The 18,088-nt window shown below is 37.3% G+C and overlaps 1 long non-coding RNA gene and 1 pseudogene across 1 annotated transcript; one reads left to right on the plus strand and one right to left on the minus strand.

Moving 5' to 3' along the window:
* Positions 1-290: 290 nt before the first annotated feature.
* Positions 291-2,571, minus strand: LOC143894906 (uncharacterized). Its single transcript, XR_013256200.1, has 2 exons — positions 2,510-2,571; positions 291-2,337 (listed from the first exon to the last, which is right to left on the minus strand). It is a non-coding gene; the product is annotated as an uncharacterized LOC143894906 (long non-coding RNA).
* Positions 2,572-8,272: 5,701 nt separating this feature from the next.
* Positions 8,273-12,047, plus strand: LOC143894912 (uncharacterized; annotated as a pseudogene).
* The last annotated feature ends 6,041 nt before the right edge of the window (positions 12,048-18,088 follow it).

The raw sequence follows: 18,088 nt of genomic DNA on the forward strand, positions 1-18,088 counted from the left end.
AAACAAATTTGGCACTGCACAAATATACATCGCATTATTAATATCAATAAAAACGCAAACTCTTTCAATCGTATTAGTTTCTATTGCAAGTAATGCATTAGGAATATCTATTACTTTTTTCATCGATGTATTATTATTATTGAAAATATGTTCTACATTTACTATATTGCATATTGTATACTCTTTTCTACTTAACGGGTCAATTATAAAATCTATTATTCGGATAAAACTTCCTTCCTTTGTAAAAGCAAAAGAATTATTTGAGCGGAGCCTATTTTTTCTGGACGATGTATATAGACAATACTCTTTAACAATTTTATGATACACCCTACTTTCATGTGATAAGCCAAGTTCTTGAATCCATCTTAAATTTTTTGGATAGTTTGTTCCAAAGTATCTTGCATGAGATATTTTGAAGGTTGTTTTGGCATGTTTTTTGTCAAGATAGGATATAAAATTACTGATCATTAAAAACGGTCTTAGTGCTACGTATTCTTTCAGAATTAAATTGACTTTGATTCATAGCAATTGTCCTACATATCTGATGAATAACTCCCTTAGCAGCTTGGACTTTCTTTACGATTTGACCATTACCACTTTCGAAGCAATATCCAGAGTGAGCCCATAGCGGCCCCCAATCTGCCACGCTTTGTGTCAAGTGTAATAGCTGATGAATGTTAAATGTCATTGCACTTTTTGAATAATATATTTCAGTGTAAGCAACAAATCTTTTCAATAGACCATCTGCATGATTTAGTTCCGTACGTGTAATACTTCTTTTTAATAAAATGTAATATGTTTCTACCAAAAGCGCCCAATGTTCCGCATAAATTTTCAAATGAGGACAACACATTAGAATCAAAATGCTGTAGTAGAGAGTCCAATTTTCGTACTCTCTCGCCTTCCACCATTTTCTGTCTCGAATAGAGCGAGATAATCGGGCAATTTGATTTGGAACTTTTATTTCTTTTAACATAATATCAATATTATGAATATCATTATTAGTTAATGAGTACGGTAAGTTGTTTGATTCAATCCAGTATTGTAAAAATTGTTCTGCTATTCCCAAATTGATGCAGTGCATACTATCCGGAACAAACCCAGAAATTACGTTAAAACCTCTCAAATTTAGTAGAACTGTTGATTTTTTAACGCCATAAACAGGATTTGCAGATGTTAGACTCTGCTGCATGTGTCTAATCATTTGCATCTCAGTTTGTTTGGATGGCATCTCATCTAAAAGGACATATTTGATACTTCCACCTCTTTGTAATGCAACATAAAAACCTGGATGCAAGCATCAATTACACCCATAGTAACCATTGTGTTGAACTAAACCTTGCATTGGAGCACGAGCCACGGAATCGACACAGCAACATACTGTGTACACTTTAATACAATGGTCTTTATTTTTTATAGTACACCAAACACCTTCGTTTGATAATTCGTTCATGTAAGCAACATATGGTTCTAAAAAAATATTCATATCCGTTTTATCTTTACCGAACCATACGCCGCAAACAATGGGATTAGACATTCTCATCTCAAATGGCATTTCATTAATTATTAATTGAATAGGCCAAATTAAAAATTTAGAATTTTCAAAAACCGGTGATTCATCACTATTGAAAGTCGCTGTTACAAAATTGGTTTTGTCATTCGCTGATAAAACATTCAAAAATTCCTTATACATTACTCCATCAATAAATTTATCAATATTTTCCTTATTTCGCATTCTATCATTAACTACAGATTCATAATGTCTGCTGTTGTCTTGAATTAAATTAGCGATTTCATTGCGTACCTTAATAATGGTAAAAAAGTCTGTATACGTTGAATTTTTTAATAAAATTTCTGTATCACATGTATTACACTTAGTACGATGATCTTTTCGATTAAATTTTTTAACGTATTTTTTACAATTTGGACAAACAGCATAGTATTTAATGTTTTTATTTGAGTTAAATATCTGATCAATAACATAGCGCGTATCTGATAATATCGACAATCCAAAATAACTATTTAACATTTTAAATAAGTCAGCTATGGCAGATTGTGGTAAATTATATGTTAATCCGTACTTTAGCACTGTAAGTAACATTTCTGCTTTACTGTTATTGGCACATTAATTGTGACATTCATTTCATCTTTTTGTAACATTTTTACTAATCTACTAAAACAAACGTCACGTGCTAAGGCAGCCGTTGATTCGTTTTCTATTTCGTTGAACTGTTGATGACAGATATTTCCATCATCGTTGTCACTATCGTTGTCGCTGTCATTATCATTACCACTTCTTTTAAATAATTCTTCATTTGCTTCGTGTATCCATGTATCCTACACATAGAATTTTATGTTAATTATTATTACGTTAGAAAATTTATAAATGTAAAGTATCAATTATACTTTTCTTTAAAAGCAGTTAGCGACATTAAATAAACAATACTGAAATTTGTTATTATTTTTGCAAAAATAATTTTAAAGTATTTAAAACAAAATATATTCATACATTAAAAGATTCATCATCCGAATCTGTTAAACCAAACAGGACAGTTTGATTGTGCATTTGTGTGATCAAGATGCATTTAGTACCTGCAATATAAATATTGTATCTTTATTAACATTATGTGTTATAAGAAACTTGATGGTTAAATTCTACGGTAAGTAATAAATTTCTTTTTTCATCGATGTGAATGGATTTCCGTATGGTGAATTTGTACAATAACTATATTAGAGTGTCATTTTGGAGCAACTTTTTTTTTATTTCACGAATAGCATATATACTTGCAGGAAGGTAAAATAAGATTCCTGTTAAAGTTTGAGCTCTTAATATTAATATTAACAGGTTGCTCATCGCAATTTTTTATTTTTCATTTAGTAAGATAGAAAAAATTTTATAACTATCTAACAAACAGTAATACAGTATTGCTCTACATAGATTTTTGTAGTAAATTTACCGCTCTACAAAAAAGATCTCTCATCATTTTTTCATAAATTCAACCGTTCAAAAGATATTCAAAGTTAAAGTTTGATAAATTTTATAAAACTTTTTTTTGCTTCTTATAAATTTTGTATTATATTGATTATCGAAAATTATAAAATAATCAATACATATTTATGTAGAAAATTTAACAATCTATAAAAAAGGTCTCATATTTTTTTCATAAATATAACCATTTAGACGATAGTAAGATTTAAAGTTCAAAGTGTATAAAATTATATCGTCTAAACGGTTATATTTATGAAAAAAATATAACCTTTTTTGTAGATTGTTAAATTTTCTACAAAAATATGTATTGACTAGCATGCCCCGCCGGGCTTCGCCCCGGAGAACATGTGTATCAAGACACGCAAATAGTCTCTCTCTCTCTCTCTCTCTCTCTCTCTCTCTCTCTCTCTGGTGAGTACAGCGTGCATGTCTGTTGTGTTGCTCCTGCTTTGAATCGACATATCTCTGCCGTAAGCTGCCTTCGGGCTCCTTTGTTACAGGTGTGAGCATGTTATTTTGCTGCTTGTCACGAGCTATTCATATCTCCTCTCTGCTATCGCCTGATTATTGTCATTTGAGTGACGAATATTTCTCATGATTGTAACCTAAATTCTGAGAATTATTCTTGAAGGACGTCGACCCCTGTTGCGCATGTGCTGACTATCTGACCTGCTCTTTCTACACTTTATTTCCGAAGTGTGCATGCCGTTGGAGTGGTACTTTTAGCGATCTGCGTGAGTTCGATCATCCTGTTGGCTGACCTGCGCGGTGTTGCTGTGATCTGATTGGCTGACCTGCGTGCGATTGATCGATCTCGAGCGTTGACATTACTGTCGAGTCGGCAAAGTGTTGCTGTGATCTGATTGGCTGACCTGCGTGCGATTGATCGATCTCGAGCGTTGACATTACTGTCAGGTCGGCAAAGTGTACGCGGAGTGTCTGCACGCGCTTATCTAGGCTCTCATCTGATTGACTCTTGCGGCGTTGCTTGCATCTTGATGAACTTTATGTATATATAGTTTTTGCGTGTATACATGGTTTTTGCGTGTGTTTTCGTGTTGGGGTCAGTTAAGCTTAGCACACATGCAGCCTACGTGTTGCAAGTGTAAGAAATCAATTGCGAACAGGTCGATTGAGTGCAGCGGGTGCAGCAGGGTGTTCCATCCTGGGTGTATCAGGGCGTATTCAGTGTCAAGGTACGCTGAATCGTGTTGCGTATCTCTTTTATCGTCATTGGCTTTACCCCCTCTTACACCAACAACTGATAATACCGCACTTTCTTTTGAGTTTGATAATATGGCCTCTTTAACTGACTTGCGTACTCAGTCGACCTCATCACCCTCATTGCCTGCGACAAATGAGCTTTTGTTAAGTCTGATCGAGCAGATTAAGCAGTCTGACTCTAAGATCTCTGCGTTCATCGACAATCAGCAAAGAATCAATGACGACAATACAAGGTCCGATCTTAGAATTTCAGCCTTCATTGAGAATCAGCAACGTACAAATGAAGTAATTAGTAGCTTATCCGAAACCGTAGCTAGTAATACTCAGCGCATTTCGTCGTTGGAGCTGGAGAACGCGGCTCTTAAAAGGGAACTACAGGATTTAAAGGCGACTCACTTGGGTCAGCAGGATTGCAACGATAACGAGATCATCGTGTCTGGGCTGCCGGAGCCGTTCTCTGTTGCTCCGTCGGTAGCTGCTCTGAGTATGCTCGCGGTGCTTGACGCTTCTAGCATCTCACCTCATGTTCTTAATGTGAGAGCCGTTCGCAAGTCTCCCCCTGGTTCTTCGTCTTCTTAAACTAATGCCGCAACTGGTAACTCACTAATCGTTACAGTAACCTCTAGTACTGTTCGCGATCTGATTATCTCGAAAAAGCGAACCAAAGGCACAATCAGGCAGGGTGAGATTTGTGGTAACGACTCAAAAAGTTTTGTATATATTAATGAGATGCTCTCTAAGGACAGCTACGAATTGCTGCAACAAACTAAACGCGTTGCTAAAGAGCGGTCATATCGTTATGTATGGGTAAATGGGGGTCGCATTCATGTTAGACATTCCGATGGCAAGCCTGTTATTCGGATCGATTCCCACGCAGATCTTGATAGGCTTGTTTGACTCACCCATGCTAATCGCTCATCGTCTTCCGTTATGCATTGTCGCCCTGTTTCTGGATCAACTGAATTTCTAGTAGCTCAATTTAATGCGAATTCTTTGCGTGGTCATATTGAATTCATCCGACTACACCTTATGACCAAATCTTACCATGTTATTTCCGTATCTGAAACTTGGCTTCATGCAGATATCTCCGACAATTTGGTCGCCTTAGATAATTATTTTTTGTTGCGGCATGACAGAGTGGGACGGATGGGTGGGGGGGTGGCATGTTATGTTAACAAGTTACTTCAAGTCAAAATTCTAGCTACCTCTAGCAATCTTCATATTAATTCACCTGAGTACATGCTCATTGAACTACGTTTCCCAGATATTCAATCAGTATTATTCGCGTCCATCTACAGAAGACCTAAAGGCTTCTTCTTGCATGACTTTGTTGAGTCTCTAGCTGGATTCTCTCATCTTTACAAAAATATAGTCATAGGGGGAGACCTAAATTGTAATTTATCCTCTGATTGCTATGAAGCGAATTATCTGCGTGCGCTTATGTCTAGTCTATCTTTGCATATTATCAACTCTGAACCTACCTATCATACGGCTATCTCAGATTCGTGGCTCGATGTTTTGGCTGTGGATGATGCAGACAAAGTTTCATCATTCACGAAATCTTCGTGCCCGTTCATTGCTGGTCACGATATTTTGGAATTGTCTTTATCAATTAATGTTAGTCTTGTATCTCAACGCTCCATGTCTCGACGAAACTTCAAAGACATTGATGCTTCTGAATTTGTTGAACAATTTAGATCTATTGCTGATGTGGTTCAGGCTGAGACTGGCGAGCTGTCTGACACCAATGTTGACGGTTTCTGCAACGTGCTGTCTCGCAATTTGTTGCAGACTCTCGATGTGTTTGCCCCCATGAGGGTATTCGCGGTCAGAAGGCCTCCAGCACGATGGCTTACGTCGGAATTGGTGGCTCGTATGCGTGTCCGCAATCAGTTATACAAACAGGCTAAACGTTCCCGCTCTCTATTGGGCTACGCGACCTACAGACTTTTCCGTAACCAGCTGAATGCGGATATCAAGCGTGCTAAGAGTGATTTTCATTACAACTCACTCATCAATATTACTGATCCGGCTAAATTATGGCGGGAATTGGCTCGGCTGGGACTTGCGAAATCGACCCTTATTTCTCCGTTACATTTTTTTACGTCTAATCAGCTTAACCTATACTATGCTTCGGTTTCTAATGCCCAGCCTCCTTGCATGTATTCTGATTATAGCTCGGCCATTGCTCTAGTAGGCCCTCCTGTTAATAGGCCTGAATTCGTTTTCTCTTCTGTCTCACCTCGCTCTGTTTTTGAGGCTATTTCTGAGAAGCCTCTTCATTCATATGCATCTGGTGCCGACGGTATTCCTTTGTATGTTTTGCGTATTGCTTGGCCTATCTCGTCATGTTTGACGTCTTTGCTGAATCGATCTCTACATTCTTCTGTGTTTCCGTCTGAGTGGAAGAGAGCTTATATTCGTCCACTCTCAAAAATTCGAACACCTCTTTCTCCGTCTGACACTAGACCGATTACTAACTTGCCAGAACTGTCTAAAGTATTCGAGAAGATTGTGGCTGCACAAATACTTGACTATTTACACGAGCATGACATCCTCAATCCCAGACAGTCTGCGTATCGCTCGAGTCATAATACTCAGTCAGCTCTTCTACGTGTTTGCAACGACATCAAGCAGGGAATTGATGAAGGTTTAATCACTATTATGATTCTCTTTGATTTCAGCAAGGCGTTTGACACTGTTCCCCACTTACTGCTACTTATCAAGCTTAAAGAAATTGGCTTTTCTGTTGCAGTCCTAAACTGGATATTCTCGTATTTAACTGGCCGTTCTCAAGCGGTTATTGACGATGCTGGGAACCTCTCTGATTGGGTATTTACCTCATCTGGAGTTCCGCAAGGTTCCGTACTTGGCCCTCTCTTGTTTATATTATTCATCAATGACATATGTAAAATTTTGCGTTATGTGCTTCACATGATATTTGCTGACGACATTCAAATTTATCTTTCATGCTCACCTGCCAACATTTTACATGCCTTGGAACTAATTTCGAGAGATGCCAACGCCATTTTCAACTATGCCAATTTCAACGGTCTCAAACTCAATCCTGCAAAATCAAAAGTCATCATATTTGGCAGTCAAGCGTATGTAAACGGCATCGATCTTGGCAGTACACCGCCTATTGTCGTTAACAACACGCCTTTACCTTATGTGAGTGAGGTACGGAACTTAGGTGTCATCCTCACGTCCAATTTATCTTGGACGAATCATATCTCGTTGGTTTCGCAGAGAGTCCATCATGCTTTATACAATCTGAAATACAATAAAAACTCTCTTTCCACCAATCTCAGGATCAAGCTCGTAACAACCTTGATCATACCGCATATTGACTACTGTTGCCTTGTATACCATGGTCTGACCAAGGAACTGAACACCAAGTTGCAGAAACTTGTCAATTGTTGTATTCGGTTTATTTACGACCTTAAGCGAAATGAACACATTACTCCATATCGACGTAGGTTGAATTGGCTTTCCGTTGAAAATAGACGATACTACTTTCTTGGATGCCAGATTTATCGTATCCTGCACTTGAGCTCACTATCATACCTGTGTGAACTTTTTACTCCGCTTGATCCTACTCTTAGGAAATCTGACCGGCTTGCTTCATCTTCTACTCAAACTTTTCATATTCCCGCTCATAGAACAGTCGCCTATAGATCCTCTTTCCAGCTTTCCTCCATTTACTTCTGGCATTCTCTTCCTAACTCAGTTACCTCAGCATCGTCTTTTGCATCATTTAAAAGCCTACTTCGCATGTTCTTGCTTTCATCTGAGTCGGACGTATGAGTCTTGTGTTCTTTCTTCTTTTTTCTTCATTGTTCTGTGCACTCCCTATTTTTGTATTATATTGCGTTACCCTATTAGGTTTTAAGTTGCGCTAGTCCCTAAGTTGCGTTAGCTATAAGTTTGTTTTAGTATTATATTACTTTGTCTGAGAGTGAGCATATGCTGTTGTAATCAGACATTGTTGTCTTTTTTGCCCCTTAGCCATTGCTCAGGCATAATTAAACGTATCAATCAATCAATCTCTTTCTCTCAGCAGAAGCAGACGTGTGAAACATCGCTCCGTAAAAGTGTTAATTTTTGGGTGGTTTAGAAGTGAGGGAGAGTGTTAAAAAGTTGTGTAACGAATATCTTCATAGACCGGGGGTAGCCATGAGTGTTATCTAGCCGGAATATGTTGATACATAGACACGAGAACTGCATTTCGTACAGAGGTCATCGAAGCCTCGTACGACAGGTAGACATCGGCGACGAACACAAAACGCTGACGTGTGAAAGTGACGTGTTATAGTGACGAGTCAATTAACTGTCTCTGCCGATATTAGCAGAATGAACGAGGAATACGCCGAGTATCGATGCTAGGCATGTAAGAAGGCGATTAAGAGCAGAGCCGTTAAATGTAAAATTTGTCCAAAGCTTTTTTACCATCCAGGATGTGTAAGTAAGCATAAAATTATCGATAGAAACCAAGAGTACGTGCCGTGTAAAGGCCCATTTGAGGAATTCGTAATTGATAGTGAGAAGGTGCCGGCGGCAGGGAGAGACAGGACATCATCTACAGGATCTACAGGATCTACAGGATCTACAGGAGCGTTCACAACATCGAGCAGTGGAAGTAAAGGATCAAGCATGGATATAAAAGTAGACTGGATTATAAGAACTGTCAAAGAAATAAAAGATGAAACGCTGCGTAAAAATGAAATTAAAATAATGATTAAGGAGGTAGTTCATGAAGAATTAAGTAATGTTAAACAAGAGCTGGAAAACTTGAAGAAAATAATACAGGGAATAGAGTATGGATCGAAGGCAGGAACGCAAAGAAGCTACAGTGAAGCGGTTAAAGAAAAGAAGAAAGAAAGTCTTATAATTGTTAAGCCGAAAGTGCAACAGGAGAGTGAAGACACGAAAAAAGTGATTAAGGAAAAGGTAGATATAAAGAATATGGCAATGGGAATAACGAAATTAAAAAAGGAAGCAAAAGAGTAGTAATCATGGGATGTGAAACTGGAGAGGAGGCAAAAAAGCTGAAAGAGACAGTTCAGGCTAAACTGGGAGAGAATTATAAAGTAACGGAGTCATCTAAGTCAAAACCAAAGGTGAAAGTTATTAATATAAATATAGAAGAGATGAACTTAGATGATAATAAACTTATAAGTACGATAAAGAAGCAAAATAAAATAGATACAGTAAATATGCGAATTGTGAAGAGAATGGTCAAAGTAAAGAATGATCAAAGAAGAGGAAATGAAGAAGGATCAATAATAGTGGAAGTAGATGAAGAAACACATGAGATGATATTGCAGAAAGCAAAACTAAATGTAGGATGGAAAAAGTGTCCTGCATTTGATCACATCAGTGTCAAAAGATGTTTCAAGTGCTGGGGATATTTTCATATCGCGAAAAATTGTAAGAGAGAAGAAACATGCTACAAATGCGCGGGGAATCATAACTCGCGTGTTTGTACAGCGACGGAGAAAAAGTGTGTGAACTGTATGTTCAAAAATCGAACATACAATTTGAAGATAAATGACGACCATGAAGCTATTAGCCGGGAATGTCCGACCTTTATAAGGGCGTTACAGGAAGAGAAGAGGAGAGCAGGCTGGGAAGAGGAATAGCAACGACAGAAGAAAGAAGAAATTTTACTGTATACAAATGCGCAGAGCTTGACAGCGCATAAGGATGAGATTCAACATCGGATTATGAAGAAAATATATCCTGCGTTCTTAGCATTTTCGGAGACCAGATTGACCGAGGATATTGAAGACAGTGAAGTGAACGTTTCTGGTTATAGTATAACTAGATGTAATGCTGAGAATAGAAATACAGGAGGCGTTGTTCTATATGTAAGGAATGATATTGTTTACGAGACAGTGTTAGTAAGAAAATTAGAATCGAATTGTTGGTGTGTCGCGGTAGAAGTAAAAGATAAATTATATAAAGGAGTGATAGTGGTAATATATCACTCACCTAGCGCATCGCACGGGGATTTTATAAGATTTTTCGAGGATATAGTAGAGGAGTTAATAATAAAGGGAGAATGCATGGTAATAGGAGATTTTAATATAGATCTTAGGACGGACTCGTTTTATGCGAAGAAACTGCAAACGACAATGTTAAGTCTGGGTATGAAGCAGTATGTAAATGAACCGACGAGAATCACGAAAGACAGTCAAACAATTATAGATCTAATCTTTGCTAATAATAATAAAACAGTGCAAGTAATTCATGAACCTAAAATTACGGACCATGCGTGGCTGGAAGTTGAGTTGAGTGTGAATAAAAGTGAAAGTAAATATAGAGAATTTAGCGCTAGGAATTACAAAGAGTTTGATGAAGAAGAATTTGTTATGTTAGTAAAAAATAAATTACAGGAAAGTCAGGGTTGGCAGTGTGTATGTATGGGTGTGAGTGAGAGAGCAGAAAAATTTGTCAATAGTATAGTAGACGCGTTAGATATAATGGCACCGAAGAGAAAATCTAGAATTCCGAAAGTGTGGGAAGGGAAAAAATGGTTCTCAGATGAAATAAGAGAAGCTGCGGATAGGAGGGATGAGGCATTTAGGCAAGCAATGTATGCCAATACAGAACAAAGCTGGTTGCAATTTAAAGTTAATAGAAATGCAGTAGTAAAATTAATTAGGATGAAAAAGAAAGAATATTATGAAAATATGATAGATTTTAATAAGGAAAATCCTACGACTATGTGGAAAACTTTAAAAGAAATTATTAGAGGCGAGCCAGTATATGCAAAAGAAATAGAAGATATAGATTTTGAAATATTAGATAACATAGATTATAGTACAACAAGGTGCAATATAGCGGATAAATTTAACTTATATTATATACAGAGTATTAATAGTATAATAAAATCTATAATCGAGGATAAGCCTACAGGCGCAGGTAAAAGAATTATTTATGCTATAGAAAATATGGAAACTATGGAAAATTTTGAGAATATCACGATAGAACAGCTAGAGAAAATTGTTAAGGGACTGCCACAAAAGAAAGGTACGGAAGAGGGAATAACTAGCGATATATTAAAAGCAACGTTTTGCGTAATAAAAGAGGAATTTGTTGATATAATAAATAACTCTCTGAGAGATGGTTGCTGTCCAGAAAGTTGGAAAACGTCTACAATAATACCGATTCCAAAAGTAGATAAAGCCAAGAAGGCGAGTGAATTTAGGCCTATTAATGTGTTACCTATATTTGAGAAAGTGCTAGAATTAGTAGTAAAAGAGCAAATTGAATTATATTTAGAAAATAATAGTATTATAACTGAACATCAATCGGGCTTTAGAAAACACTATTCATGTGAAACAGCGATACAAACTGTTATAGACGAATGGAAACTGATAGTTAGTGAAGGGAGAATGGTGGGGGTAATTTTCATGGATCTGAAGCGAGCGTTTGAAACAGTAGATAGGGAAAGATTACTAGGAAAATTATATCAATATGGAATCAGAGGTAAGGTTCTTGAATGGTTTAATTCATATCTAACGAATAGAACTCAGAAGGTGAGATTTAATAATAAATGGTCAAAATTAATGGCAACGGAATATGGAGTTCCACAGGGATCTGTATTGGGACCTTTGTTATTTATACTTTACATAAATGATATAATCAAAGTCTGTCCAGAAGAGTGTAAGATAAAAATGTTTGCCGATGATACTTTAATATATGTAGAGGGAGAAAGTAGCGCAGAACTAGAAAGGAAAATGAATTCGATGTTTGTTATAGTAGAGAGAGAGAGAGAGAGAGAGAGAGAGAGAGAGAGAGAGAGAGAGAGAGAGAGAGAGAGAGAAAAGTGGATGAATATAAATAAGTTAAAAATGAATGCAGGGAAAACGAAATATATGATAATTAGAAGTGTAAGAAAAGAGCTAAGAGGTAATATTATGTTGACATGCTTAGATGGAACTGAGATAGAGCGTGTCGAAATGATGAAATACCTAGGTATAATGATTGACGATAGGCTTAGATTTAGAGATCACTGTGATTATATGCTAAAGAAAATAGGAAAAAAAACGAGTTTTCTTAATAGAATAGGTAGTTATATATCGGCTTATACCAGATGCACGATATATAAGACAATCATAGCTCCTCATTTTGAGTATTGTGCAACGTTACTAATTGACATGAGTGAAACGGAGCTAACCAGGCTGCAAAAAGCGCAAAATCGAGCTATGAGAGTCATACTGCAATGCAATAGATATACCAAAGTGGAGCATATGCTGCAAGCGCTGCAGTTTATGTCCATAAGACAGAGGCTATATTATAATGTGTGTACATTTATCTTTAAAGCGGTGAACAACATGTTACCGGAACAATTAAAAGACCGTCTAGAATTAGTGGGAAAGAACACTGATAGGCAAACCAGACAAACCGGCGATATAGCAATAGTGTTTCGTAGGACGAGAAATGCGCAAAAAAGTATTTTCTATGAAGGAGTAAAAATGTATAACGCACTGCCAGCCGAAATTAAAAGATGCGAAGAACTAAAAATGTTCAAACGTGTGCTAAAAGAGTACGTTCTGTTATATGTATAAATATGTAGTATGTAAAAATAGCTGAGAAAGCTAATAAAGGTCATTCATTCATTCCCTCTCCCTCTCCCTCTCCCTCTCCCTCCCTCTCTCTCTCTCTCTCTCTCTCTCTCTCTCTCTCTAGATGGGTAACCTTCGTAGGCAAAAACCAAGTCGATATCTCATCGGACTCAGGAAATATTGAGAAAGTCGTGAAAACACATTTTACCCCTTTCTATTCACTTAGCGAATTACTGGTACACCTTATTTGAAATCGTTGAAATTGACTCGGAAATCGCTTGGAATCAGTTGAAATCACTTGTGAAATCATTTGAAATCAGTTGGTCATATTGTAACGATGCACCCCGTGCGCTAAGCATCGTTCCCGGCTAACGACCGCCGGATGCCGCCCGACCGACGACCAGTCGGGCGAAGACCAGGGCGCGGTGAGCCCACATTTTAAATGTAATTTCAAACGCACCGTGTGCGCGGGCCAAGCGCGGCACCAGTGCCTCCCGACGAGCGACGACGGCAGCCGAGCCGCCCCGAGGACGAGCGCGGCGCCGCGCCGCCCCACCACAGCGCGACGATCGGCGCTCCTCGCGAACCCGCCGCGCCGGGCGGGTATATAAACCGCCGCTCCGGCGAGAAAGAGAGACTTCGTCGAAAAGCTCCGTTTCTTCCAGACGAAACCTTTCCCGACTCCCAGGGAACACACCAAACGAGGTCCGGTGCTCCGAGTCTCGACTGAGAGCTCTCAGGTGTTCTCGCACTCCTTCAAACCTAACCCCGAAGGCACGGTTACGCGGGGTCGAGCGCGCTCGGCCTCGCAACGAAGGCTCTCGCTGCCGCCGCCCCGGGGCCGGGGCTCCGGAAGTCTTCCTACGCTACGCGTTCCCGCACGCATATCATCGCGATACCGCGACATCCGCGAGCCTCCAAGCATTATACCGCGTTCGTCGTTAAATACCGCGCCGTTATCAAGTGCAAAGGCACTACCTGTAAATATACCGCGTCCGCCTATATGTAATACGTCTATGTAATATACCGAGCCCGTGGAATACGTCTATGTAACGCTACCGCGTTCGTTGTTGAATACCGCGCCGTTATCAAGTGCAAAGGCACTACCTGTAAATATACCGCGTCCGCCTATATGTAATACGTCTACGTAATATACCGAGCCCGTGGAATACGTCTATGTAACGCTACCGCGTTCGTTGTTGAATATCGCGCCGTTATCAAGTGCAAAGGCACTACCTGTAAATATACCGCGTCCGCCTATATGTAATACGTCTATGTAATATACCGAGCCCGTCGAGTAAACGAGACCGCGGCCGCCTATGTACTACGTAATGTAACAGACCGAGCCCGTCGAGTAACGAGACCGCGTTTGTCATCAAGTGCATCCGCACTACCTCTTCGTTGTATATATCGCGTCATTTTGGGTATATAATTAAACTGTGAATAAAACTACTGCATGTCTCACTAAATTGATTATTGTCTCTGGGCCTGTCATTAGACTCCCGATCCCGTTATGCATTTTAACAATTTAGATAATCCAATATCTTTCAAAAAAATCACTGAATCAATGATAAGTGAACTAGAAGATTTTACAAAAAATGAAATGCAAGATTTTATTGAACCGAATGCAGATTTAAAAGCGTACTTTGGTTTATTTGAGAAAAAACCAGAAAAATTTCGATTCATGATAGGTGACAAGCAATTGATACTGGCATTAGTTGAAATAGTTAAAGAAATGCCACCAGATATCTGGAGAGTGTCAAAGCCATCTCAAGTTTTTCTCGATGAGCCATCTCTAAAAAAAAGCGAAACTCGCAGTTGACAAATTAAATTTACAAAAAAATGTGTCATCACTTCAAAGCGATCAAAGTTCAAATGTTAATCTTGAAACTAAAAAAAAGAAAGTAGAGACGCTTATTAAAAACTTAAATAAAAAGTATACATCAAATGAGAACGTAAGCGAAGACATACGGGAGAAATTAAAGTGCTTTACAAAAGTAAAGATATCCGTAAAAGATAGTTATGACGAAAATGGTCTTTCCAAAGCATTTACATATTCTGCTTGCGTAACATGCCCGTTATGTTCAATACTTGTTAACTTTACAAAAGTCGAAAGCAGATGGATAATTTCAAATTTTGCTCGTCATATCGAGACTCATAAAAAATCTGCTGGACAGAAAAAGGCGGCTTTAAGTAATGTTAAGTCAATTAAGGAATCTTTTAAGATATCCAGCGATATATCTAACGAAAGTCAACATACTGATGATCCTACATTAGCTGTGATTGCAGAAGGAACTATTGTTAATAACGAGTTGGTGCTTTCGTCCGTAACAGGGCCCGTAAATATTACCGATACAATTTTTAATTGATTTAACCAATAATCCTATGCATGACTCTATTTTGGATTCTGGACGTCATTCAAAATCTTCAGATAAAACGACAAACGAGGATAAGCCTGAACAAGACTCAGAATCTATTGTCAAAACTGTAGGCATGGAGGAATCTAAACGATTGACTGAATCATTTTCCGCGTCTAATAAAACAGTTAAAAATCCAACAACCCATGAATCTTTACCATCAACGTCTAAATCACTAAATGATGTCAGCAAGGATGTAGATGGTTTGTATAACGAAGAACTTAATAAAATTTCTAGTGTTTTGGGGGAATCTTGGGGGGAATAATAGATCGAGATGATTATCGAACGAATCATCTCGAAAAAACAATTTCTCTAAAAAATGTTCGTACTAATAATTCTCGATCGCGATCAGAAAGAAACATGCATAAATTGTTTTTTTCTGTAGATGAAACTCAACCACGAATTTCATGTTACTTTCCTGTGCTCAATCGTTTAGATGTTGAAATTAATCGAAATAAAGAATTAAATATTTCTATTAAACATTTTCTGGAAAAACACTCAGATAATTCTACTGCAAACCATAATATATATGAGTCGAATGAAACGCAAACCTCATTTTTAAAAAAATTAATGAACACTGCTCTTTCTAACACAAGCAAAAAAAAGGGGGGACAGCGATACGATGATACACTTAAGCTTTTCGCAACTTATTTATTTGTTATCGGTGGTCGAATGTTGTATGAAACATTATCTGCGAACTTGCCTTTACCTTCTTTGAGTACAGTAAATCGTACGTTAGATAATTCGGGTTGTTTAATAATAGAAGGTGATATGCGAGTTACGGAATTAGAAAAGTTTTTACACATGAGAAAACTACCATTTTATGTATGGTTAAGTGAAAATGCAACCCGAATAACCGGTCGTATTCAATATGACTCTAAATCGAATCAACTCGTTGGTTTTCTTTTACCGTTGAACAATGATGGAATGCCTGTAACACACTCATTTACAGCTACTTGTGCTAAAAAGATAGAAGAATACTTCAGTACTAATAGTCCTGCCTCTTTATTATATGTAATAATTGCACAACCGCTCGTATATCAGGCACCTTCTTTTTGTTTGTGTTTATACAGTACTTACAATAAATTCAAAGCTGATGATGTTATTAAGCGATGGTCTTACACTGTTAAATATTTAAAGGATGCAGGTATAAGAGTTCTAGGTATGTCTTCTGATGGTGATCCTCGGTTATTGCGAGCAATGCGAATTGAAACAAATACTGGTGTTTTTAAACAAACAAGTTCTTGTGAAACTAGTCAAGTTCCTCCTGCATTACAATGCACTTTTGAGTCATTACCACAAATTATTTGTATACAGGATACTGTGCATATTGGCACCAAGCTCAAAACAAGAATGCTGAAAAATTCCATTGTATTGCCAATGGGAAATTATTTAGTCTCAGCTAGTCACTTGCATATTCTGATAGACACAGTTCCAAAGGACAAACATTATTTAACTCGAAAAGATTTATCCCTAAAAGATAAAATAAACTTTCCTTCAGTATTAAAAATATCAGATTCTAAAGTCTCCGAGCTATTAACAAAACATGTTTCGGAAAGTGAAGGAACTGTAACGTATTTATACGTTATCCGCTTGTGTTTGAGTGCATTTTTAAGTAAAACATTAAGCCCATTAGAACGAATTTATAATATATGGTATTGTGTTTTTTTTCTACGCTTATGGAGAGCTTGGCTACACGCAAATTCACAGTATTCCATAACTAATAATTTTATAACTTTAAATGCGTATCTATGTATCGAGATAAACGCACAAAGTTTGATAGATGTTATAAAGTTACTGAAAGAAATTGATTCTCCCGAACTATTTTTACCCTGGCAATTCAGCAGTCAACCGTGTGAAGATTTCTTTAGGCATTTGCGTTCAACAAGTTCTACATTTTTAACTATAGTGAATTGTAGTGTTTTAGAGGCTATCCACAGAGTTAGACGTATCCAACTTTAAAGTGACATATCAACAAGTAATTCTAACGTATCTACTAAAGGATATAAATTTCCACGCGCTCAAAAATCAAGTTTATGTTCCAATAAATCAACATTTGAACTTCCCTCTTTGAATGAAATGGAATATACTATTGAATCAGCAAAACAAGATGCTTTCATCACGGTATCATTACTAGGTATGACAGTACCCATATCGGATGCAGAAAATAGAATCATACATGACATTCATACTATTGATTCTGATGATTCAACTGTAGATTCATTTTGTACAGAAGAAGATAATAATGTATCTTTATCGTCCAATTCTAATGAAATAAATTCAGTAAATGAGACTGAAAATAATGAAGAGTTTGATTTATTGGAAGACTTAACGACACTTTCGTGCGTTCAGGGTAGTTTAGAACTAACTAATTTCGACAAAATAACAACAGAAATTAAGCCTGACAGTCCTTTCACGATCGTAACCGATTCCTATGGCAAGGAATTAATAGTAAGAAAATCATCAATATGTTGGCTTCTAAGTAAAAACTCGTGCAAATTAAGCAGCGACAGATTACAGCGTGTTAGAAAATCTGAATTAACTACATATATACAAAAATCGCGTTTTGCACAAGGAAATGATGAGTACAAAAAATGTGATGAAATATTTATTGGTGATTGGTGCTTATTTAAAAGATTAAATAATAAAAAGTGCTATATTGGTCATATTCTTAGTTTCGCGTATACAAATGGCAAAACGTGGAAATCTATCGAATATTCAAAGAGTTTTGCAAAAACAGAAGGAAACAGTAAAGATATAGGTGTCCTTTGTCATTGGTATAAAATCGACAGAGACAGACAGTTAATTTTTGTGCCTATGAATACTCAAGAGTATATTAATATTAAAAACTATGTTCTTACAATTTCACGTCCTTCTTTTGTGTT

This window comes from Temnothorax americanus, unplaced genomic scaffold, assembly GCF_048541705.1.
Source record: "Temnothorax americanus isolate GAGA-0224 unplaced genomic scaffold, ASM4854170v1 Scaffold148, whole genome shotgun sequence".
Classification (NCBI taxonomy): domain Eukaryota; kingdom Metazoa; phylum Arthropoda; class Insecta; order Hymenoptera; family Formicidae; genus Temnothorax; species Temnothorax americanus.